Here is a 27156-nt window from a genome sequence, read left to right on the forward strand (position 1 = left end):
CTTACCTCCTCCCAAAGGTTCAGAGGACAATCTGAGGCTTTGCACTCCAAGCTGATCATAGTCCTAACAGCAGCTCACCACACTCTTGGTGGCCTCTCCCTCATTCCTCCGGCCGCCATCCCGGGGCTCTGAGGAGAGCGTCAACCCCGGCTCCAAATGGTCGGTTTGTGAATGGGGGCGGGGTTCACTAAGAATTAGAGAGCCCAAGGCGGCCCGCACACGTGTGGTGGTTCCATGGTGTAATGGTTAGCACTCTGGACTCTGAATCCAGCGATCCGAGTTCAAATCTCGGTGGAACCTATACCCTTCTCTTTTTTTCTCCCTGGCCAACGTTTTTCATTTTTCTGCTTAGTTGCTAAGTGATTGTTATACAACTATGGTATATATCGCCTTGAACTCAGCGGAGAGGGAATTTCACAAAATTTAACCTTTGCCTAGGAAGACCTCACAAATTTCCCCCTTCAATTCTGTACTTTCTGTTACCTGGGTGTCTCCTAAGGAGCCTCTTCACTTCTCCCCTTTTTTAACCTGGGTCCTCTGCCTCAAACCTAATTGAAAAGCTTCGATTAAACTTGATTCCTTTTGCTAGAATTTTCAACCTCCGATATCATGCAAGGGCAGGCGCTTTTCACTCACTCCTGTTCTCGGAAATCTCCAGATGCCATTCAGATAATTTCGCCCACCCGCCTCATCAAGATTCATCAAGAACTTCTTAAACCCCATTTGTCAACCTCTAAAGCAAACTCGTTTACATAATTATTTCATTTAACACGCAGAGCAAAGGATGGCAATTTTCATTTTAGCGGAAATGTGGATACTGAGACAAGTGATTTGCCCAAGATCATAGCAGCAGGGCCTCCCTGGATTTAAAGAGAGTTTTATTCCAAAAAGTTTTTCCTATTGCTTTGCCACACCCCCATCTCCTATATGCATACCTCAATTTACACTTGAGCAGGGGTGCCTGTTACAAGCAGAATGATGGCTCCCTAAAGATGTCCACTTCCCAATCCCTGGAAACTGTGACTATGTTCAGTTACATGGCAAATGGAAATTAATGTTGCAAATCAACTGATTTTAAAATAGGGAGATTATGCTGATTCTCCAGGTGGGCCTAATGTTGTCATAAGTGTCCTTAAAAGTGGAAAAGGGAGGCAGAGGAGGTCAGAGTGATGGCAGTGTGAAGGGACTTCTAAAAAAGAACATAAACAGAGTTCATGTTCAAAATGGTGTCCAAGCTGCAATCCCAGAGGAACTACCTTGCACACCTTACGCAAACCTTTGTGATGTTAAAACTGGGCAAAATAACCTTTGGACTGGACCTAAAGCAGCATTGTATTCCAAAAGAACTGTTTGCAAAACTAACAGGAAGCAGATATGATCACAGGACTGAAAATGAAGGATATTCTTTAGAATTAGCATCATCAGTATGTTAACTTATCTGTACATATATTCCTTCCTAAGGAAATTCCTTCCTTAGCTTAACACCCATAGAAATTCCTTCCTTCTATTCATGTAATGATTCCCCTTTCCTTTCTCATAAATACTCCTTGCTTTCATTTCCTAATCAGAACACTATTTGGGTTTCTCTTTCTGAACCAGTGTTTCCCAAATAGTTATTGTTTTGGATCTCAAATAAAGGCTTGTTGCCTCTCACTTTGCCCTTTTTTTTAGGTTAACAACTTTGTAAAAAAAAAAAAAAAAAAAAGAGGAGGAGGAAGAAGAAACAACAGGCAAAAGTGAGTGGAGTCACTTTTGCTAAGCCATGTCAACAAACCAAAACTTAACAAATATGCTAATTGCAGTTTCAGCCTCTCCCAGGCATAGATTTCTAAAAAGATTTTAATTAAAATATAGCTAGCATGCACTATTATATTAGTTTCAGGTATACACCAGAGTTATTCAAACCGGGAGTAGAATTTTTAACCAATCTGTCTGGCAGTCTGGAATTTCCTCATCAATACTGTGAGGTAATCTGCTTGATAAAAAAAAACGCCTGCCACTTCCTACCCAGAAGAATGTGACCTGGCCTAAAAATAATCCTTTCTTTTCTTGTGCTAATAACACCCCTGCCATACCTTTCTGCCTATAAAAGTCTTCCCATTTTATACAACCCAGTGGGACGCCTTTCTAGTTGCGAGATAAGATGCTGTCTGATTCATGAATTGCTTAATAAGGACAATTAGCTCTTCAAATTTACACCATGGAGTTTTGTTCTTTAACAGCCTCAGCCAGCCCTTGTGGCCTTGAACATGGAATAGAAGGGGGCCAGGAGCCTAGGAATGCAGAGGTTTCTAAAAGATGGAAAAGACAAGGAAATGGATTTTTCCCTAAGGGCCCCAGAGGGAACACCACCCTTGATTTTAGCTCAGTGTCACCAAGTGTGTGGTAATTTGTTACAGCAGCAATAGAAAACTAATACAGTACCATTGTCAGTGCTTTCTGTGACAGGATACAGCAATAGGTTTATCTAAGGCCTAGATACTGCCTGTGTAGGGGTGAACATTATCCACATTGGGGAAGAAGCACAGTATTCAAGCAGCCAAATATTATGTGTACTACAGATTATTTATAAGACACATTCGTGGCCCTACTCTGGTGGATACACTAGATGGGCTCAAGAAAAGGGGAGGAAATCAATAACGAGAGTTCTGGTGATACGCGCCACAGTTCAAAGAAACTGAGATAATTCGGAAGAACTCCCTGGAGGAGGAGAAACTAGCATTGACCCCTGAAGGAAGAAGCAGGGAAAGAAACTCATTTTGGGAAGTGAAGGAATTTAGATAAAAACAAGTTGAGCAAAGCCATTGATGCCAGAAGAATAATTACGAACTTTTCCCCTTAAGTCACAGTTTCTCAATGTTCTGTCAATAGTGTTCCTCAAAAGAAGGATTGCATGGTCAAATAAATTGAGAAATACACAGTCTCTCCCTGCCGCCTTAGAAGTTCCCTTAACACATTGGCATTTTAAACACTAGCTATTTCACTCTGAAGAAATCTTTTTTTAAACTGTTGAACACAACATTTACCAAATTCACCAGAATTCTCTTCCCATGGAACACCTGTTAGCACCAGGTTTGGGAAAGCCATCAAATGTTTGTGGACAGGGTTGATTGAAGTAAACCCGGTCTTCGGAAAAGTAAGCTGGCTGTGAGCTGCAGGAAAACGGTAAAGAAAGACTGAAAGTATGAGTATTAGTTAGAAAGCTATTAGAATTAACCAGGCCCAAACTAATAGAAATAGGGTATAGCTATGGGAATAGAGAAGAAAAAGAAAAGTCAAAGGCTGTTGTGGAAAAAATGGTGAGTGGATTCCAAGGACAAAAAAGAAAATTAGGGTTTTACTTTCTTGGGTTTTTTTGGGAGAAGGGGTAGGAATTGCTAGATGTCTTTTTTTAACCTCTCAAGAAATATAAGAATTTAATGTAAATGATTAATACCAAATTATAGAGTAAATCCTTCAATTCCTTCTCCACGTCCATTCCTATTCCAACCCCAGAGATAAAACTGCTTTCTTTAAATAATATAATCATGCTCCAACCACATAACTATGTTTGGGTCAACAACAGACCGTAAGATTAGACTGTATAGCCTAGGTGTGTAGTAAGCTATACCATCTAGGTTTCTGTAAGTGCACTCTGCACAACAACAAAATCGCCTCATGATGCACTGAGCATAAAATTAGGTTATGTGAACTGTTCTTCATCTTGAAAAATCTTTCCACATTCGTCCATGCTGAGTTATTTGCTGCATAGTTTTCCTTAGCAAGCATGTACCATAGTTTGTCTAACCATTCTCATTCCCTTACCTGTGGATATGGTAAATACTAAGGGTTCACTAAATAAAAACCTATTCCTAAGTCATTTCTTCCTTGCCCACTTCCCCATTAGAGGCTGGAAAAGCCAAATGTTCATTTTCCCAGCTATGCTGAAATATTTCACATACAAATATAAAAATACACTAGCAATATTTTTAATTTTTGCCCCAGGTTTGCCCAATAATTCCCACTTCTCTGATACCTAGTGAGTATAAACTTTTTCTCTTATGTTTATTAGCCATTTATATTTCCTCTGAATTGCCTGTCAATATCCTTGTTCATTTTCTTGTTGGATTATGTATCTTATTGACGTGAATCTTATTGACGTGGATCTCTTCATATTCTTACCTTTTAATCCTTTCCTGGTTATAGCATAAATATTTTCTCCAACTCTATCACCTGATTTTTAAATTTTATTAATGATGCTTTTTTTCTGTACTGAAGTTTTAAATTTTTATTTAATCAAATTTCAGTCGTTTCTTTTTTCTTTTTATAATTTTTTTTTCAATTACAGTTGACATACAATATTATATCATTTTCAGGTGTACAGCATAGTGATTAGACATTTATATAATTTATGAAGTGATCACCCCAATAAATCTAGTACCCATCTGACACCATACATAGGCATTACAATATTATTGACTATATTCCTTAGGTTATACCCTACATCCCCATGACTATTTTGTAACTACCAATTTGTACTTCTTAATCCCTTCAACCTTTTCACCCATCCCCCTAACTCCCCTCCTACCTAGCAACCATCAAAATGTTCTCTGTATCTGTGAGTTTCTGTTTTGTTATTTTGTTCTTTAGATTCCACATGTAAATGAGATCATATGGCATTTGTCTTTTTCTGTCTGACTTACTCCAGTCAGCACAGTACCCTCTGGGTCCATCCATGTTGCAGATGGCAAATTTCATTCTTTTTTATGGCTGAGTAATATTCCATTGTATATATGTACCACCTCCTCTTCATTCATCCATCGACAGACTCCCAGGTTGTCTCCACATGTTGGCTATTGTAAATAATGCTGCAATGAACATATGGATGCACATGTCCTTTCGAAGTAGTGTTTTGGGTTTCTTCCAATAAATAACCAGAAGTAGTCTTACTGGGTCCTTCTTTGTCTCTAGTTATAGCTTTTGTTTTAAAGTCTGTTTTGTCTGGTATAAGTATTGCTACCCCAACTTTTTTATTTTTTTCATTTTCATGAAATATTATCTTTTTCCATCCCTTTACTTTTAGTCTATGTGTGTCTTTTGATCTGAAGTAAGTTTCTTGTAGACAGCATATATATGTAGGGGTCTTGTTTTCTTATCCATTCAGCCACAGTATCTCTCTTTTTCTCAATTTCAGGTGTAAAAAACAACATAGTGATTAAACATTTATACACATGTTAAACATTTAAACACAAAGTGATAACCCCAATAAGTTTATTACCCATTTAATACTGTGCATAGTTATTACAATATTATTGACTATATTCCCTATACTGCATTTTACATCCCTGTGACTACAATTATCAATCCCTTCACTTTTAATCCCTTCACCTTTCTCACCCAGCCCCTCAAACACTCTCCCATCTAGTAACCATCAGTTTGTTCTCTGTATCTATGAGTCTGTTTCTGTTTAGTTTGTCCATTTATTTTGTTCTTAATATGGTCATATGGTATTTGTCTTCCTCAGTCTGACTTATTTCACTTTCCGTAATACCCTCTAGGTCATTCATTTTGTCACAAAGGGTAAGATTTCATTCTTTTTATGGCAGAGTAATATTCCACAGTATATACATGTACCACATCTTCTTTATCCAATTGTCAGTTGATGGGCATTTTGTATGTTTCCATATCTTGGCTATTGTAAATAGTGCTGCAGTGAACATAGAGGTGCATGTATCTTTTCAAATTAGTGTTTTGAATTTCTTTGGATAAATACCCAGGAGTGGAATTGCTGAGTCATAAGGTAATTCTATTTTTAATTTTTTGAGATACCTCCATACCGTTTTCCATAGTAGCTGCACCAATTTGCAATCCTACCAACAATGTACAAGGGTTCCCTTTTCTGCACATTCTCGCCAACACTTGTTTTTTCATTTATTGATGATGGCCATTCTGACTAGTGTGAGGTGATATCTCATTGTGGTTTTAATTTACATTTCTCTGTTGATTAGTGATGTTGAACATCTTTTCATGTCTACTGGCCAGATGTATATCCTCTTTGGAGAAATGTCTGTTCAGGTCCTCTGCCCATTTTTTAATTGGATTGTTTGGGTTTTTTTGGTGTTGTATGAGTTGTATGAGTTTTTTATAGATTTTAAATATTAATCCCTTAACAGATGTATCATTGGCAAATACCTTCTCCCATTCAGTATGTTGTCTTTTCATTTTGTTGATGGTTTCCTTTGCTATGCAAAAACTTTTTAGTTTGATGTAGAGTCCCATTTGTTTATTTTTTCTTTTGTGTCTCAGTCATTTCTTTTATGGCGTCTGGCTGGTGCATTTTGCATAAGAAGCCTTCTCCACACCAAAATTATTCAAAAGTTGTTTTCTTTAAATATTTTTATAATTTTTTACTCAATCTGGGTTGATTTATATGGAGGGTGACGCGAAGTAGGGATCTAAATTAATTCCACATGGATAGCCAGTTGTTTCAACTTCATTTATTTCAATAGTCGATCTTTTTTCCCACTGATTTGAAATGCCTGATTTATTAGTAGTAGTAAGTTTCACATATATAAATGAGTCTGTTCTTGAATTTTCACAGCATACCTCTGGTGACCACAGAGGATCGCTGCTCAGATGTCTCCGAGACAGAACCTATGGTGAGACGTGTAGTTAGCTGACCGTCTTCTGCTGCCATGCCTCCAAGATCCACTACAATGTTCACACTGAAACCGTGCTCCCTTTAGACTGTTCCCAGACAATGACTGAGTACAGTGAGGGTACTAGAGCTGAACCAGTTCTGTCCAAAATAGGGCTCTTCTAATGGGCATGTTTGCTCTGGAGCTCTTCTTTGGCCTGGCTGAGATTTTCTCAGAATTGCATTACAGTCTGAGGTTCTTCTTACCCAATCCTTCTTTCCTCTCCCTTTCCTTGCATAGATATTGGACCTAAATTGTGATCTGAAGGGCCTACTTCTCCCTTTTGTCCTTCACAGGCATTTTCCCCGTGAATCTCTTGCACTTCTAATGAATCTCTTACACTTCTAATTCATCTGTTATCAGCTTCTGTAGGACTTGGTCCTGATACAGTCCCATGGGTCACGTTTTATCCCTATGCTAATATCATACTGCTCTAATTATTATAGTCTACGTTGATGTCTCATACGTGGTACTATTAGGTTGGTGCAAAAGTAATTGCGGTATAAAAGGTTAAAAATAATTGCAAAAACTGCAATTACTTTTGCACCAACCTAATGAGTAAATACTTGTACAGTGTTTAGAATAGTGCCTGACACATAGTAGGAACCATGTTTATTTGATAAATAAAAATAAATATGGTAACTCTCACTGTTTTTTCTTTGTAAACTTGGGCTATTTTTAAAGACTTTCTTTTTCAGATGAACCTTAGAGTAAACGTAAGTTCCAAAAGGATTCATATTGGGGTTTTGATGAGAGTTTCATTACTAATCATTAAGAATGCATTTTTTAGAAATGAAATACAGAAGTTAGACAGGACTTACAAAAATATGAGAACCTGCCTATAAAGATAGCCAGAGAGATCTGAGGTTTAATGTCTATTTGGAAGCGTGATTAACAGAAACAGGGAAGTGAGGAGAAGAAAAAAACAGGAAAAGAGCAAAAATGGTGACTTTAGTTTAAGGCATGTCTAATTTAAACAGTTGGTCGGAAAACAAAAAGGAAAGAACCAGAAAAAGGCCTAGAAATACAGATTTAGAAATATCTTAGCCTTAGACTACGTGGAAAAACAAGATCTGGAGCACATCCCACCGTCCACAGCCTGGGGGGCAACTTTCATATGGTTGTTGAAAACAAAGTGGGTGCTGATAGGTCTGTGTTTAAACTCAGCTCAGTTCACTTGTTATCACCTTTAATAATATACCTAATCCTGCTTAAGGTCAGTTCCTTATCTGTAAAATGAAGACTAACAGGAAGATTGAAAAAGCATATGCATAGGTGTTAGAACCATGCCTGGTGCATAGTAAATGTTCAGTTAATTCATCAGGTTTCAACTGGGGTCAGTTTGCCCCCAGGGAATTTGATCATGTCTGGAGACCTTTCTAGTGTACATCTGGGAGGCGTTACTGGCATCTAGTCAGTAGAGACCAGGGATGCTGCTAACCATCCAACAGTACACAGGACAGCTCCCCCACAACAAAGAATTATCTGGCCCAAAATATCAATAATGCCAATGTTGAGAACCATGAGTTAACAGTAAGGATTAGCCAGAGGCCAAGCCAGGGTCTATGATAGGATAGAGCAGGATGCTAAGAGCATCCCCTTTCTATCCTAGTTCATTTTTGAAAAGCCGAACATGCTCCCCAGGCCCCAAGAAGGAAGAATGCCCAGGACAGGCACACTTCCCTTCAGGATCCCATAAAGCAGGACCCAGGGATGCACCAGCCTGACATATGTGGTTCCTATTTATTTAGTAAACAGATCTCAGTATTCTAATTCTTGACTCAAAAGGATTTTTACAGTATCGATCACTTTGTAACTATTTGTGAAAGTTACAAGTTTCATGTCATTTTTTCTAATGATACTAGGTTTATTTCACAATCAAAAGAATTTTTTGAGAGAGAAAAGTAAACAGACCTTATGAAGTGGTCAAATTTGTTTCCTGTGCTATTTATCTTTTCTATTAAGTATTTATTATAAGCTAACATATTGTATACAAGATCAGGAAATTCTCAACTTTGATTATCTAATTATAGTCACTACAGCACCCACAAGTCTTAAAGAAAGAAATGTTAATGTATATTTATATATAAATATATTTAAATTATAAAAATGTATAAAATGTGTATTATAAACAGCTTAATATTTATACCCAAATGCTATGTAGCGCAATCATAGATTTTTTTTCCCCATATCATGAAATCTCAATTAGAATAACTTCTTTTATAACAGTTTACTCTTCACATATTCTTAGCCTCCTAGGTTTGGTACTCATAGTTCATATATTATGTGGCACAGTCATCTTCCAAAAATTAAAAGGAAGGACACTGTCAAGAGAGTTAAAAGATAAGCCACAGAATGGAGAAAACACAAATCACATGTCTGATAAGCAATTAATGTCCAGAATATATAAAGAACTCCTATAATTCAAGAATAACAAAGAAACAACCCAATTCAAAAATGGGCAAAGGACTTGAATAGACATTTCTCCAAAGAAGATAAACAAATGGCCAATAAGCACATGAAAAGACGCTCAACATCCTTAGTCAGTAGAGAAATGGAAATCAAAACCACAAGAGATAACTGCTTCACACTCATTAGGGTGGCAAGGAAGGAAAGAAGAAAGAAAATAAGTGTTGGAGAAGGTGTGAAGAAATTGGAAACCTTGTACATTGCTGGTGAGAATGTAAAATGGTGCAGCTGCTGTGTTAAACAGTTTGGTCGTTTTTTAAAAAGTTAAACATACATTTACTATATAATACGGCAATTCTACTCCTTGGCATATACTCAAAAGAAGTGAAAACAAGAACTCAAACAGATACTTGTACACCAATGTTCATAGCAGCATTATTCACAATAACCAAAAGGTAGAAACAATAGAAGTTCCATCAACAGGTGAATGGATAAACAAAATGTATATACTAACAATGGAATATTATTCAATCTTAAAAATAATGAAATTCTGATACATGCTACAACAGGGTGAATCTTGAAAACATTCTGCCAAGTGAAATAAGCCTGGCACAAAAGGACAAATACTGCATGATTCCACCTATATGAGGTACCTAGAATGAATAAATTGTTAAAGACAGACAGTAGAAAGGGGATGGAAAGCTATTACTTAATGGGTACAGAGTTTCTGTTTGAAATCATGAAAAAGTTCTGTTAAGAGATAGTTGTGATGGCTGCACATCCTGAATGTACTTAATGCCACTGATCCACTTAAAATGGTAAATTTTATGTTGCGTATATCTTAATGTACACACAAAACTAAAAGGAACTGGAGCTCAGTTAAAAAAAAAAAAAAGATAAAAACAGGAAGCAGAAGGTCAGGGTAAAAGGGCAGATAGTGGCATAAGACTGGGGCTGGCTCCTCATGAGTTCCTCAGTCTCCCAGGGTCCCAGTCATGCTGGGACTGTTTGCCTCTTTCCTGACAGCCTCCCAGAATTCCTGAGTTGGCTGGCTGTCTAGACCAAAGTTAGCTTGTCCATCCTCGGCCATACAGCCCATAAACGACATCCCTACGCCTCTGAAATTCCACCATTACAGAGTCATTTCTTTGGAGGAGTACCAATTACTAGCCCCCTTCCTTCCACACACTTCTTCCCTGTGCCTCTATGTGTGGTTGTGTGTTTACCACTGCCTCCCATAAAGGTGAATTGGCTTTGGCATTGTGGCACCACAATCAGTCCATGTCACACAATCTTCTCTTAAAAGAAAACACCAGACCACCATTTTTTCTCAGTCATTTATTTGGAAAAAAACTAGACCTTTTAGTAACTTAAAAATACCACAACACTAAATGGGTGAGCAGAAAAAAGAGAAACACATTTAGATATAAAGCCAAAGTTTAGAAGAGGAGTAATTACTGGATGGCCCAGTCAATCCACTCCTAGGTATTTATCTGAAAGACATGAAAACATACCCATACAAAAACAAGCATATAAGTGTTTATAGCAGACTTATTTGTAATAGCAGAATACTGCAAATAACCCAAATGTCCAAAGATGAATGGATAAGCAAATTTTGTTATATCCACACAATGGAATACGACTCAGCAATAAAAAGTAACTAATGTACTGATACACAAAGCAGATGAATCTCAAAATAATCATGCTGAGTGAAAGTCACAGAAAAAAATACATACTGGATGAATCTATATAAAATTCTACAAAATGAAAACTGACCTATAGTGACAGGAAGCAGATCAGTTCTATAGAGACAGAATGGAAAAGAGAAACAGTATGAAGACATTTGCAGGGATGATGGATGGATATGCTTGTTATCTTGATTGTGGTGATGGTTTCCTAAGTGTGAAACTCATCAAATTTCACACTTTAACTGTGCAGTTTATTTTTATTTTTATTTTTTTTAAAGAGAGCAAGGGAGAGAGAGCACGCGATAGCAGACAAAAGGTCCTCCCTCATCTCTGATATTCTTGAAGGCAAGGTTGAAATTCACAAATGTAAAAAAAAGACAGAAAGAAAAGAAACCACACATTGCTGCTCTTGCATACACTAACTGGCCCTATGTTTCCTTTACCATATCTCTGAGTGGTGTCCCTTTCCATTCCCACTGCTCAGGTCTAAATCCTCCTTCCCCATTGTTAGGTTACACCCTAGTCCTACCCTCAATCCTATATGCAGGTAACTGTCGAAATAATCTTTTTTTTTATTGGGGAATATTGGGGAACAGTGTGTTCTTCCAGGACCCATCAGCTCCAAGTCAAATCATTGTCCTTCAATCTTAGTTGCAGGGGGCGCATGCCACCATCCCATGCAGGAATTGAACTGGCAACCCTGTTGTTAAGATCTCGTGCTCCAACCAACTGAGCCACCCAGCGATCCCGCCAGAATAATCTTGACAAAGGACATTTTCAACCACATAACTCCTATTATCTAGAACCATAATTGGAAAATCTCGATATCACACCTATGCCTGAAAAAAGGCTATTAAAAAAAAACGTTAGCAGTGGTTATCCCTGGGGAGTAGAATTACAGGTGATTTTTGTTTTTTTTGCTTATCTGTTTTTTATATTTTGCAGTAGTTTTTAAATAAAATATATTTGTTTTGCTTATTACAGAATGAATACTTATTGTAAAATATTCAAATAATATGAACAATATGGGACTGTAGTAAAATTGCAAAGAGGAACTTATTTCCTTGTCACCAGCACTGTGGTTGCCTCCCCTATAGCCATCCCACCCCTCTCATCCAGGAAGCAGCCAGGCAGTTTGGGTGGGATTATCTCTACCCCCAGCTCCAGGAGTGGCTTCCGGAATGGTCTAAACCAGTGGTTCTCAACCCTAACATCCAAACCTTATATTGTAACAAATGTTTCATAACACTGCCTTACCATCCTACTTAAAAACTCAATTGATTATATATTATGATATACTCGTATCTTATGATACAATACTATAATTGGAAGGAGAAATACTAGGAAAGTATTTTATAAAATGATATGTCCTTGGGCATAATTATAATAGAAGACATAGGAAGTAGTTAGATGCTTGGCAGAATCACCATTCAACAAATTGTTTTTGAGCACTATGTGTTGGGCTCTGTCCTAAGTTTCCTGGGGATACAGACAGAAATCCCTCCCTCATGGAGCTTACATTCTAACAGGGTGGTGGGATATAGACAGCAAATGAAATCAACATAATAAGTAAGTTATATATTACATTAGAAGGTGATAAGTGTTACTGGGGAAAAAAGTAGAAGAGGGTAAGGGGAAACCAGAGTTCACAGCAGTAGGATAGTGGGTAGTGGTTGCAGTTTCAAATGGAGTGGTCAAGGCAGGCCTCACTAGAAGGTAACATTTGAGCAACAATTTGAAGGAGATACGGGACTGGACGGAATCATGCAGATATCTAGGGGGAAAGTATCTAGGCAGAGGGAATAGCTGGGGCAAAGGTCCTAAGGTGGAAGCGTATCTAGTGAGTGCTGGGCTGTAAGTGGCCAGTGAGGTGGATTGGAGTGAGTAGTATAAAGAAAAGCAGAAGTAGGAGACTGGTCAGAGAGATAACAGAGCCAGGGCTCTCCTCTCAAGACATCGTAAGGCTTGTACTCTCAGTAAAATAGTACACCATTAGAAGGTTTTGAGCAGAGGAGTGTGACATGATCTGACCTACATTTTAAAAGGAAAATCTGGCTGCTCTGTTGATTATAAATTGTAGGGTGGAAGCAGGGAAACCAGTTGGGAGGTTGTTACCAGAATCTAGGCAAAAAAATTAATGTAACAGCTACAAATGCACACCAATATTCAGTACCATATTTCATAGAATCTAAGATGTCCTTGATTGTAGGATACATCCAGATTTCAGAGATAAAATATGCAGTGTGAATTCCATTATGCAGTGTGAATTGCATTATGCAGGGCTGAACTGGTGACTCAAATACCACAAGTGGTGTTAGTTGTTGAAAACGTGATTTTCTGAAATAGTGAACAACTCTTGGTAAAGTTCCAAACAAAACAGAGTACTCTTTTCTCTCAATTTACCCATAATTCTCACATCTTTAAGTTCAGTTTACATTAAGATCATGTAAAAATAGTTCATGTTTATATGTAAATAGAGTTAGGGTCTAGGTTCAGATTATTATAAACAGGTTTTATAAATCTACATTAATGTCTAGTGGGACATTGAAAGTCATGCAAGATGTGGGAACATTCTGTAATGGGTTAGACTGTCCTGTACATTATCAGAAATCTAATTATCTCTGGCCCACATTCTCTAAATGCCCAAACACTATGACAACCAAAATTGCTCCCTAAATTTACAGAGCGGTCCCTAGAATGTGAAGCCAGCATGGTGCATAATTTAGGAACAGGCATGTGACCATTCCATTATGGTCCAATCAGAGGGAAGCCCGGGATTGCTGTGTGACAAGTGGAAGGGAGACACCACCCGACTGGCTGGCCCTGAGTGAAGAAGCCCCATAGGCATGAATGCGCCAGCAACTCTCTCACCGCTAGGAGGAGCCCGCCTTGGGATGAGGATTTTACCTTCTTTTTTAAAATGTGGTAAAATATAAAAATTACCATCTTAACTATTTTTAAGTGTAAATTCACTATATTGGGCACCAATATCCGCAACTCTTTTCGTCTTGCAAAAAGAAACTCTATATCCATTAAACCACAATTTCCCATGCCCCTCTTCCCCTGGGGGCTGGCAACCATCATTCTACTTTCTGTCTCTGAATGTGACCTCTGTAGATACGTACCTCATATAAGTGGAATCATACCGTATTTTCCCTTCTGTGTCTGGCTTATTTCACTTAATATAATGTCTTCAAGAAGCTTTTCCCTTTGACGACAAAGGGCAAGACAGGAAAAGCTGGTAACTGAAGGACATGGTTAAACTCCTCCCATCAGCCCTTCACCGAAGCACACTTTACTTCTGAGCACTTTGATTACTTGGCCAATATATTCCACTATTATATAGGTGCATTTATGTCTAATTTTTATTGCCACCTAAAACACAATAACCCTCCCCTTCTTTCCTCATATAGTATTAACAGTTTGGTGTATAGTCTTTCAGACTCTTTAATGTACAAATAAAGATGTATATTTTATTTTTACATAAGTGAAATCCTATATACTGTTAAGCACCCTAATTTTTTCTGTGACAACTGTCAATGTTAATAAATATAGATCTAGCTTAACTTCTTTTAGAGCTCCCTTGTATGGATGAACCATAGTTTATTTAACCAAGCTGCTATTGATAAACATATAGGATCTTCTCAGTGTTTTGATACTACTAACATGCTGTAGTGAACATCCTTCTGCCCATTTATTTCCTTTGAGTACATTTCTAGAAGAAATGCCTTCCCAATGGTTGTACCAATTTCTATTCCTAAAAATAATTTATGTGAGTTTCTGATTCTCCTTTCAAAATTTTCGTGGTTTATCTCGCATTTGTGTTTTCCAGTTGAACTTTAGAAACAATTTGAGAAATGCCAAATAATCTATTGGGATTTTGTTTGGAATTACATTGCAATTAATTATAGATTAATTTGTGAAGAAATGACTTATTTTTGATATTGAATTTTTCTTTCCATAAAATTTTTGTTTATTCAAGTTTTATGTATTTTAATAAAATTTTGTTTTCTTTGAAAAGGTCCTACACATTTTAGATTAAGTTTATTCAGAGATATTTTATAGCTCTTTCTATTACTATGAATCAAATATTTTTCTCACTGGCATATCTGTTATTGTCTGTATGTGTGTTTACATACAAACTTATGTAGTATATATCCTCTTAGCCGTCTTATTGAACTCTTTAAATCTTTTTTCTTCCTTTTTGGAGTTACCTCAATAAATCATGAAATAGTTTCCAAATAAGGATTTTAAAAGTCTCTTTCAAAAGTTATACCTTTTATTTATTTCTCTTGTTCTATTGCATTAGGCCTTCCAGAAAAACATTTTTAATTAATTTTTATTAAACTTATTGGGGAGACATTGGTTAGTAACAGTATATAGGTTTCAAGTGTACATTTCAAGATACATTTCAATGTATCTGTATCTTGCATTGTGTGTTCACCACCCAGAGTCAGTTCTCCTTCCATCACCATATATTTCAGACAAACATTTCACAATAGAAGTAGTGATTGGCATCTTTGTCTTGTTTCCTTTTTAAAAAACAAGTTTTATTAAGCTATAATTCATGTACCATAAAATCTACCTGTTGAAGTATACAATTCAGTGTACACTTAGAAAACGAAGGTGAATCCTAAAGGCACTCACACTTGGAGGCTGATCAGCTAACTACAGTCCTCAGGGCTATTGAGCATCGTACTTGTTGCCATATTTTTGTTGTAATCTCTTATGTATATATAATCTCACAAAGTTTAGCATATCCTCCTCCTCTTAAAATAATACTTTGAATCCTGCAAAGTGCCTAGCATAGCTTCTTGCCCATGGTAGGACCTCGTTAAACGTGTGTAGAATAAATTAATAAGTACCTACCCATTAATTTCAGAATCTTTAGATAATTCTAGGCAGGAAACATTACGACACCACCCTTACCAGTGGTGTGCTGTAAATGTTTCACAACGGATTCTTGAAGTACTGATTTCTAGTGTTTGCTGATTTCCAAGGTATAAATATTCCCACCACGGTTAATTTCGATACCCACATGATGTTGACTAGTTTGCAAAATTCCTGAAAATTTAACATTCAGTCCTTTCAATCGGATATGAGCCAGTTCCGGCACACCCCTGGTCCTTACTTTCAAAGAGTTTTTTTGTGTGTGTTTTTTCTTTCTTTTGGGTTTTTATTTATTGAAAGATAAAATTAGAATAATATTAAATAAATATTAGAATAAATATTAATATAATAATATTAAATGCAATTTAAAAAACTATTTTACCCATAATTCAACTATTCTAACAGCTAACATAACTTTATTTTTCTGTGTTATCTCCCAGTCTTTGATTTATACATACATATTTTAACTAGTTATAATCATACAATTTAAAAACATGTTTTATTGTGGCAAATTTTAAACATGTACAAAGTATACAGAATAAAATACAATGAACCCCATGAACCATTACCCAGTCCCCCTAAAACATTAACCTGTGGCCAACCCTGTCCCACCTATATCACCTGCTACTTGCCCCCCACCCACATTTTTTGAAACAAATCCGACACATCATAGCCTTCCATCTGTAAATATTTCAGTAATAACCATTCAATCTTTCATTCTGTTTTTTTCACTTGCAGTCTAAGGAAGACAAAGACATAAATAATTCAACTAAAAAAATATTTAAGTATTCTGATATTGGCAATGAGGATTGATTTGGGGGGCAAAGGAGGAGTGTCTAAAAGCTACAGCATCTAAAGAACTTTACTAATGAATCTTTTCATTTTTCCCTATCCTTTTTGTGATAAAGTACAATAGAGCCCAATTAAAAGTCCACATGTAATCATGTACACACTGAATCACGTATAATGTGGACCAAATCAGTGTCTCTATATATAAAAAATACCCATCAAAACAAATTATATTTAATGCAACTAAATCCTAAGGCAGTTATTAGTCATCTTCTCCAATATTAGCTTTTTTTTTTTTTTTAAAGGATTTCACTACAAACCCCTTTGGACATATTTTATTTTTTAAACTTTCCATCTGATTATTCATTAGTCCAACATTCCTAAGAAGAAAGATTGCTGTCTCCTTCCCTCATTCTATACTTCTATTAATGCTGCAGTGTCATGAACCATAGGTGAGGCAACATTGAAGCCCAGTCCGAAAAAGAAATTGGGCAAACAAGAAATCCTAATTACTCCCACATTTACCATATATGGTATCTGACATTCTAGTAGAGTAATTCATGGTGTAAACTGGGGAACCAGAGATTGTCCTTGTTAGTTTTATAAACCCTTAGACTATTAATTACAATTCTGGGCCAGTACACTACCTCTTACCCTGGCTCTACCCTGCAAGGTAGATTTTATGGTATTAAATTTTCAGATGAGAAAACCAAGACTCAGAGAGTCTTATTTGAGATCAAACATTTCAATGTGGTGGAGCCAAGATCGGAACCCTAGTTAATCAATTCGGGTTATTTGGTTGCAAACAAAACAAATTGGCTAAGTTCAGCCCCCAAAGGGGACATTCATTAGAGAGACATTGAACAGCTCACAGAATGAATGGGAAGATGGAGAAGACAGGACTGGAACCAGGGCAACAGGAATGACTCCATCCTCTACTGGCGAAAATGTGAACATCAACTTGCACTCCATTGTACTAATTCTGTGCCTACATAATACCAAATGAAAGAAAGGCTAACTATTTCATATACCCTTAGGCAGACATATATACACAACAAGCACACACACACACGCACACACACACACACACACACAAAACAACACAATTTGGTATCTGATGCAGAAATCTTGAACCAAAACTTCAACAAAAACTCTTCTATAATTAATGAAACGTGCAAAGTCTTGGTAGCAGCAAACTGTGAAACAGACCTGTTGGAAACACTTTCTAAATCAACGGCACATAGAGCACCATGGGAAACAACCCTGCTGTAGATAAGCTCAAAGTTAAAAATCACAAATCACATAAGGAAATAAATCACTAAGACTAAAAGAGGGAGAGGCAGAAACAACAAACAGGAAAAATGTACTTTCAAAACTCAAAATAGTCAACAATCTAAAGAGGTTTTAAAATAAGTTTCTTCAAAAAGTTTAAGGAATATTTATGAAAAAACAGGACACTACATAAAAATACCAATATGGTAAAAGAACCAATTAGAAATTTCAGAAACAAAAAAATACATATAATCATTGTGAAAAACACTTAATGAACAGGTTATACAGTATAGTTGACATAACTGAAAAGAAATTAATGAATTGGAAGCTGAATAGAAAGAAATCATCAAAATGCATCACAAACAAATAGATAAGAAAACTTAAAAATAGGTCATAGACATGGAGGATAAAATGAGAAGATCCCACACACATCCAATACCGTAGGAGTTACAAATAAAGAAAATGGGAAGAGTATTTGGAGAAACATAGGTGAAATTTTAAAGATTTGGTTTTTCAAACTGAAGAAGCCCATCAGCCAAGCAGGAAAAATAACACCTTTCATCTAGACAGTTGGAGTGAAACTGTAGAATATCAAAATCAAAGAGAAAAATCTTAAAACTACCAGAGAGATGATAAAGCTTATCTTCAAAGGTATGACTATTTATTAGACTTAGCAGACTTCTCATGAGCAATAATATGTTCCAGAAGACTGGAGTATCGTCTCCAAAGTGCAGAGGAACAATGACCTAGAATAACAGACTCTTCTACACTCTCACTTAAGATATTTTCAGACAAAGACTGAGAATTTACTTTTTACAGGTTCTTGTTGAAAGAGCTATTAAAGGATAAACTTAGGAAGAATGAAACTGAACTCTGAAGGAAGGAGTGGGTGCCAAAAGCAATTTTGAACAAGGGACATGGTAAACATATGCAAATAGCTTATAAAGAATAACTAGCAGATAACGTATTAGGAATTAGATGTTAAAAAAAGAAAAGAGGCGGGGCCGGCCTGGTGGCTCAGGTGGTTAGAGCTCCATGCTCCTAACTCTGAAGGCTGCTGGTTTGAACAGCACCCTCCACAACTAAGATTGAAAGGACAACTTGACTTGGAAAAAAGCCCTGGAAGTACACACTGTTCCCCAATAAAGTCCTGTTCCCCTTCCCCAATAAAATCTTTAAAAAAAAAAAAAAAGAGGCAAATATTCTGATAGATGGACACAGTTGTAAAATCACCCCATGATACAAAAAGTTACATAAACAAATGAGAAGATACTGTTTTCATTAATTCTTCATTTTAACAAAATTACTTTTACCAAATTGTTTTTTTTTTTTTAACATATCTTTAGCCAAATCACTAGGTATCTATTATCTCCACCCCATCTCCAAAGACCTTTAGTTATAAAGGAACAACAACAACAAAAATCAATAGTCTCATTTCAACAGCCTAAATTTTAAACGTTATTCTGGGTGCTGCACAAGGCACGTTATCCAGGTATAATCCCAACATTTTAGTTAAGGGGAAAAGAATTCCTTTCCACTCCCAGGCCACATTTGGCTGTTATCTTAATTCTATCTAATACACAGAGCAAGTATCAGATGAAATGTCATGACTAATAATCTAAATAATAGCTTCTGGCTTTAAAAGTATTTATTAGTGATATTCTAAGAGCCCTCAAGACAGGAATGATTTTCTGGGACCATTTTCTCCTATTTCCAAGAATAACAGATTTTTCTAACCAAAATTCAGGGAGATATTACAAGAAGTTGAGGTAGGAATAAAAATATTTTAACTGATGATTTTAGCTATGTTTACTTTTGAGATTATGAACTCAAAGGTCTACATTTTTTTAAAGCAGGATATCTTTGTGCAAACATCAACTTCTGAGTGTCTGTCTCTGTGTGTAAAACTCTCGGAACTGTGTTTGAATTTAAAACATATCTATTTCCGTTCCTTTCTTTCTTTGTACAACTCCATGTCTCTCTCTTAAAGCAAACCAACCTTATCTTCCCTCTATTTCTTTACCTTAACTTTCCAATACTGAAAAACATTTTTTAAATAATTTGTTTGAGAAGTGATATGGAGGAAAGAGTACAGGCTTCCGATCACACAGACTGGGATTCAAGTCCTAGTTCCTCACTTCCAATTACTGTGGACCTTGAGCAAATTAGGATCCCTGCTAAGCTTCAGTTTCCTCTCTGTGAAGTGGGGAAATGAAGCCTACCCCAGATTTGTCAGGATTACCTGAGAGAAAGGTGTGCAACAGTCAACATGGAATAAGTATCCAATAAATACTGCTTCACCTTCTCACTCAAATAGGGTTTTATGATCTTTTTGTTCTTAATTTTGAAAGCAAATAAATGGAATGTTTTCTATTTCTCTCAAAAACTTGCTTTATACTTCGCAGGCCTGAACTTACTTTCTTCCGTTAATAATTAGTGGACCTTTTAATGAAAAACCATTTCCCACCCATCACTGTTTCCCAGATTGTGTCCCACAGAACACGGGTATCATATTAGACATTAACAGAGATCCCGTAAGTTTGTATATGATAACTTCTCGTAGATTCATGGTGCACACTAGCCTATTAAAAGAAACTCTTGGAGCACTTTCCATGAGCAACTTTAACTCAGTGTTTTCCATCGTTAGTTGACCATACCTTTTTTTCATGTAACACTTATTAATATTCTGCACAACATCCAAGCACCCCCTTTTAGGAAATGCTAATCTAGAGAGATGGATGGACTTCTATATACTTCAAGCAATTTTCCATAAATATAACTTCTTTCAACAGAGAGATACGAGCTAATAGGAATAGCATCTAATTCAAAGTATATTCTTTGGCAAGAGCCTAAAGAATTTCAGTTTGGTATTTTGGTTTGTCTTGGTTTTGACTGTTTTATTCTATTTTTCAGTGTGGCTACCAGCTAAAAGACACTAGCAGAGTGTGCCCTACCGATCACAATGACAAATTACACACACTCCTTTAAACCTCATTTTTCTTGTCACGAATGTGGTAGATTAGAGGCCTTTTTAAAGGCTTGTTGTGAGGACCCAACGAGATCGCCCATATGAAAGTGCCACCTGGGGAATATGATCAATACTGTTGTAAAGATCATGTAGGGTGCCAAATGGGTACTGGACTTACCAGGGGATCACTTCATAGATAGTGTAGCTGCCTGACCACTGCGCTGTACACCTGAAGCTGAAGTAGAATAATATTGAATGTCAACTATAATTATATATATTATATTATATTATATTATATCATAGTCACCGAATGTAAAGTACAGCATAGGGAATATAGTCAATAGTATTGTAACAGCTATATATGATGTCAGAGGGGTAGTAGACTTGGGGGGATTATCATTTTGTGAGGGGTGTAAATGTCTAATCATTATATTGTTTTGTACACCTGAAACTAATATAAAAAATAAAATTAAAAAAACAAAAGTGAGTTTTTCTGTATATAAAATATACCTTAATAAACCTATCTTTAAAAAGAAAAGAAAGTGCCGTCTATACCAGAGTAGTTTGGACTGGTTACTGGTTACAAAATAATGCCCTTGGGATACTGTCGATTGTAGGGATAGAAGTAAGGGAGGGACACTTAATGGTTCTAATCAGAAATAATCATTGCTGCCCAGTTGGATTGGTCTTTAAGCTCAGATCCAACTAGTGTACAATTTTTCTATCCAAAGTAATTTTAAGGGTACACAAAACACTCAGATTAGATGACCCAGGCCTGGAAATAGAGGTTAGTTGGAAGAAGAAAACACACTTCCACCAACCTCATAGGGTTTTGAGGAGGGTACAGTAAAAATATAATAAAGGTTAGCTATTATTAAAGAGCAGTACATACTGTACTGTTTGAGATAGCTATATCTAAGTACCTAATGAAAGGTACAAATGCACACTTATAGACCTGAAATCAGGTAAAATACCCTCAAAATTACCAGAAAGAAAAAAATTCAAAGAAAACACACAGAATCTACTGAAAGACAGAAAAATGAAGATATACCAAAGAAGCATAAAAACAGAAAACAAAATAAGATTACAGAATAAAATTATACATAATAATTAAAACAACAAATGTGAATGAGGTGAATTTAATGAAAGAAAAATACTCAAATTGGTCAAACAAACTAAATCAGACTACAAAAGCCACATCTAAAACCAGAAATCTATAAAACCCAATGTTGGCGTGTGGGGACAGAGCCCCAAAAAGCAGTTTCCAGGCTCTCGGCCTCACTTAGAAAGGTGCTGGCTCAGGTAGTAAATGGCCATCGACTGTGATCAAATGGCCATCAGCTGTGGCTAGTTGGCCGTCAGCTGTAACCAGTGAGCCATTAGCCATGAATATAACTGCTGTGGCTAGGCTAGCAGAAAAAAAGGGGGGAACTAGCAAGAAGATGGTGGCTGAGTCTGCAAGCGGCACAGTGAGGGTTGAGAATTGTGTTGCTCCTGGTTCCTGTGTCTCCAACCCAGCCGCCAGTGAGAGTATAGTGGTATGACTCCCCTACCTATGGCTCCGTGGGTGTTCCTTTTTGGCCTCACCATGTCCTGCGTTCTTATGTGGGGAGTGGGACCAGAGACCCCGCAGGCCGCCCCGCACGACATGGTGATAATGGGGTAAAAATGTCCTTAAGTACAGTGTTGATGGGAAAATAAACCCGTGTAATCATTCTGGAAGGAAGTTAGTGTAATAGTATCTAGAAATTAACCTGAGGAGAAAATTGCACAAAAGTAAAAAGCTAAACAGAGGATGTTTATTGTTATGCAGTTTATGGTACAAAAAATTGCTAATAACCTAAATGCCCAACTGTAGGAGACCGGTTGAGTATATTATGGTTTCTAAATATCCTGAGTGGTTAACTAACATTAATAATCATGGTGCTAATTTTTTAGTTATTGATTGGATATCCATCCATTGCATATTGAGTGAAAACAGCCATTACACAAGAACATGTAAATTACGATCCCAGGTATGTGAAACTGTACACATATACCTCTATGTGTGTACACTGCATAGAGATGTCCAAAGGACGCTCACCAAAATGGTTTTGGCTCTTGTTCTGGGTGGTAGGGTTTGGGGGGTGATTTTATTTCCTGCTTTGTACTTTATGTTGGATAAAAACATTGGTCATGAGAACCCTATTTTTATTTTATTAAGTGTCTAAAAACATATATGCTTTTAAAGTCACTGGATTAGCCTCACAAGGTCTCAGATGCCTCTATGCTTCATTCTTATCATTTTCCCAATGATAAGCATTGGAAAGGGGAAAACAATGGGTGGCTATCAGGAAAGCCATGCCCAGGCAGCCTTCCTGCCTGGAGCGACCAACAGGGACTAGTCATGTAGACCCAGCCACCATGTCATCTCTAGGGCAGTATTTAAAGCAACTCTTAGGACAGGAGTTGAAGAGTTACTGAATGCAGGCCCTTGTCCCTTTGTTTATAACAATTTCTTGGCTTTTATGTTGTCTATAATAAGAGGAAGGGATTTCCCCCAAATTAGAAGCCTACAGTGACTAATTTCTGGGACTTCCTGAAGCTACTCTGTGCATTGGGCAGCTGCACATGGTCGCTGTCTGGCAGCTGAGGGCTCCTACAGCAGTGAGATGGGGTGAGCCTCGGAGGAGCCTCCTAATGCTTTTATTTATTGTTTGACTCTTTTATAGAAAGAGCATCAATTACTTCTGTTAAAACAAGCAAGATATTTTTTAAAGGATAGAGTGGTCAACGGTGTCCAAGTATGAGAAGGCCTGAGATGAGTTTAGTGGATGTAGCAACAGGGAGGTTAGTGAGTGACCTGGCCCAGAGCAGTGTCTGTGTGGTGGGGGCTGGGGGAGGTAGCTTAAGAGAGAGGGGAAGTGAGGAAGAGAGTTTGGACAACTATTTCTGGAAGTTTGGCCATGATGAGAAGGCAGGAGATAGAGCCAACGAGTGACGGAAGGGAGGAATGGGGAAGCAGGAAGAGGTATTTAATTTTTTGTTAGATTTTGTTTATTTTTTAAGATTGAAAAGAGCTTGTAGATAGGAAGTGGATGATTCAGCAGGGAAAGGGAATGGTCCATAGTGGAAATGTCTGGAAAGGGGGAAAGGAATGTAAACCAGAGCACCAGGAAAGGAGTTGGCTTTAAACAGAATGAAGATGTAACCATGGGAAGGAAGAAACGCCATGTGGCAGTCACATGGAGAGCTGCCTCTGCAATGATAACAGAGATTGGAATAAAGATGGCCCTGCAGGGTCAGCACCCCTGTTTTGCAGAGGAAGGTATTGCTTTTACCATAGTTTTGAACCGGGAGCACTCATCCTGTTCAACCCTGAAATGGAAAAGCTGTCTGTGATGGAAACGTTCATTGTCTTGACTGTGGTGGTTTCACAGGTGGTGAAACCACAGGCGGTGGTTTCACAGGTGTCAAATAGTACACTTTAAACAGTGCAATTTATGATACATCAATTATACCTCAATAAACCTGTAAAGAATTTTCTCCTGTGGCTTTAAGCTGGCATGCCTCTGTCAACAGGGGGCGTGGTTGTGCACAACAAGAGAGAAAATGGTTTTCCTGAGTTTTAGTTTCATGATTCTGTTTTTCCTGATCTAGTCTCAGATGGCAGAGCTCTTATTTACAAGCATTAAAAGAAAGCAATTATATAATTATAGGCATGAAGATATAGGCAAATAGATACGCGAAGGTTAGAGTAAAGCCGGGAGCTGCTGAAAGACTCTCAGTGCCTGAGTAGCAAGCATTTACCTACTCAGCCAGAGAAAGAAAGAGATAGCAGGACAAAAGCATTTCTTCACAGTCATGTGGGAGGTGTGTACGGGATTCTCTGATAGCAAAGATTACAGTTGCTGCCTTCCAGAGAAGTTTTGTTACCCATTTTTGTGAATAGGTCAATGCCAGGATAGATATCACACTATTGGCTGAAGAGGTAAAGGGAACAGAATTGAGAAGAGACTTTTTTGTACCACATGCAGGTTGGAGGACTTTCCGGCAGCTTGGGACAGAGTGAGCCTTAGCCCCTGACCCACAGGAGCAAGGGGAGAACATTGTTGTCTCTCCTTTTTCAGTGTAACATTTTGGGGCAATGGATTTCTTCTCTTTGGGTCTCTGTTTTCTCATCTGCAAAATCAAATTGATAGTTGTTGCCTTGTCTGCTTCTCAGAATAAAAGTGAAAGATTCTAATGAAAACACTGAAAACGTAAACCGAGCTGTGAATGTGAGAGCTTAATGCAACTGTAACAATTTGGCAACACAAGGGGTATTCCGTGGTTTGTGAAAAGATTACATGTCCCCTGGGCCTCCCTGCCTCTCCCAGCTACTTGTGGCCAGTTTTGTTGACCGAGGACACTGATAAACAGCTCCTTCCTCCCACCCAAGGCGCCATCAACCTTACCTGTCACCACACCATAAGGTAGACATTGTTAGCCCATCTTACAGCTGCGTAAAAAGAGGTACAGAGGTTAAGTGTCTCTCTTTGGGTTACAAGCTAATAACATATGAGCTGGGATTTGAACCCAGGATTCAAACACCAATATCTGGTCTACTTTTCTCTGCTATCTTTTAAAACACTAGTATTTCTACAGTATGCTCAGCAGTCCCACAGATCTGTCTCTTGCTTCAACAGTGTTCAACAGTGTAAACCAACCCAGGGACGTCCGTTCTTCCAGCCTCTGACCACCCTCCAAACTCTTTCCCAGTTCCAACCTTAGAAACCATCTCAGCCATGCTCTGCCTCCAGGACCAGTAAATACCATTTTTTTTTTTTAACTTAACTCCTTATTTCCTAGCAACCATGGGTTCCCAGATTCGTCATAGTTATTCCACTGAAGTGGAGGCTGCGGTCAACTGCCTGGTCAACCTGCATCTGTGGGCCTCCTACACTTACCTCTCTCTGGGTTTCTATTTCAGCCACGAACGATGTGGCTCAGGAAGGCGTGGGCCACTTTTTCTGTGAGTTGGCCAAGGAGAAGCAGAGGGCGCCCAGTGTCTCTTGAAGATGCAAAACCAGCGTGGCAGCTATACCCTCATCTAGGGTTGCAGAAGCCATCCCAAGACAGGTGGGGCAAAAGCCAGGATGGAAAGGAGCCACCATATCATGGTCATGGAGAAGAACCTACACCAGGCCCTGTTGGATATGCATGTCCTGGGTTCTGCCCGTGCAGACCCCCATCTCTGCCACTTCCTAGAAGAGGAGGTGAAACTCAGCAAGAAGATGGGTGACCTCCCCACTAACCTCCACAGGCTGGCCAGCCCCCAAGCTGGTCTGGGCGAGTATCTCTTCAAAAGCCTCACTCTCAAGCATCACTAGGAGCCTTTGGAGTCCAGAGGCCTGTGAGGGGCCCCTGTGCATCCCCCTGGTGTCAGGCTTCTCACTGGAGCCCTCTCCCATGCTGTGGACCAAATGGAAACAATACAGCTCTTTGCAGCAAAAACAAAACTAACAACAAAAACACAGTATCTCAAGTATAGTAGTCACATGTGACTATTTGAATTTAAATTAATGAAAATTAAACTAAAAACTTCAGTTCCTCACTAGCCATATATCAAGTACTCGGTAGCCATGTGTCGCTACCATATTGGACCGCATAGATGTAGGATGTTTCCAACATCCCAGAAAGTTCTAATGGACAGCGCTGCTAGCATCTTACTGTCACACATCAGGAAGATACAGTCAGGCAGATGGAATACTTACCTTTACCTGATTCTGTCCCTCTTTTATCATTACTGTATTTCCCCGAAAATAAGACCGGGTCTTATATTTTTGCTCCAAAAGATGCATTAGGGCTTATGTTCAGGGGATGTCATCCTGAAAAATCTTGCTAGGGCTTATTTTCTGGTGAGGTCTTATTTTAAGGGAAACACGGTATGTATCTAATTCTGAGTATTCTTCCCCTTCAGTTTTCCACTTCAGCATCCAGAGGGCATGCCTGGGGCGGGCCTGCTGGCTCTGTAAGGTACCCAGCACACAGGGTCAGACACTGGGATTGTGATGACGAAGACTGACAGACACACTTTGCCTAAGCCCAGGAGACAGCAGCTCTGAAGCATTCTGCAGCAACAGCACCAGAGTGGGAAGTGAACCGCCTGTTTCTGTAAATCTGCTGTATTTTTGCCAGATCTGTCAGAAGTAGACAGAAGCAGAAAGGATACAGGGGAAAAAGTAAGAAGTGAAGTGAGAGGAAGAGCAGTGCAGCTAATGACAGCGAGAACTTGGTGATCAAACTGTCTTCTAGTCCTTCCAGTCGCCAAAGTTTATCCATCAAAACCATTTATGATTTCATGTGCCAGTGGAAGGAACTTAATGGTCACTCCCTTATGACATCCACCAAACATGAAGTTATACAATCCTGGATCAAATTATGTGTTAAAATTACATCCTCCTGATGATGAAGACCCTAGAATTAGTGTTAAAATGAGGTG

General features: G+C 38.0%; 1 non-coding gene and 1 pseudogene across 1 annotated transcript; both read left to right on the top strand.

Annotated features, from left to right (window-relative positions):
* Positions 1–228: 228 nt before the first annotated feature.
* Positions 229–300, top strand: TRNAQ-CUG (transfer RNA glutamine (anticodon CUG)). The gene has a single exon. It is a non-coding gene; the product is annotated as a tRNA-Gln (tRNA).
* Positions 301–25528: 25228 nt separating this feature from the next.
* Positions 25529–26071, top strand: LOC117023843 (ferritin light chain-like; annotated as a pseudogene).
* The last annotated feature ends 1085 nt before the right edge of the window (positions 26072–27156 follow it).

Source organism: Rhinolophus ferrumequinum, chromosome 6 (genome assembly GCF_004115265.2).
Source record: "Rhinolophus ferrumequinum isolate MPI-CBG mRhiFer1 chromosome 6, mRhiFer1_v1.p, whole genome shotgun sequence".
In the NCBI taxonomy this organism is placed as follows: Eukaryota; Metazoa; Chordata; class Mammalia; order Chiroptera; family Rhinolophidae; genus Rhinolophus; species Rhinolophus ferrumequinum.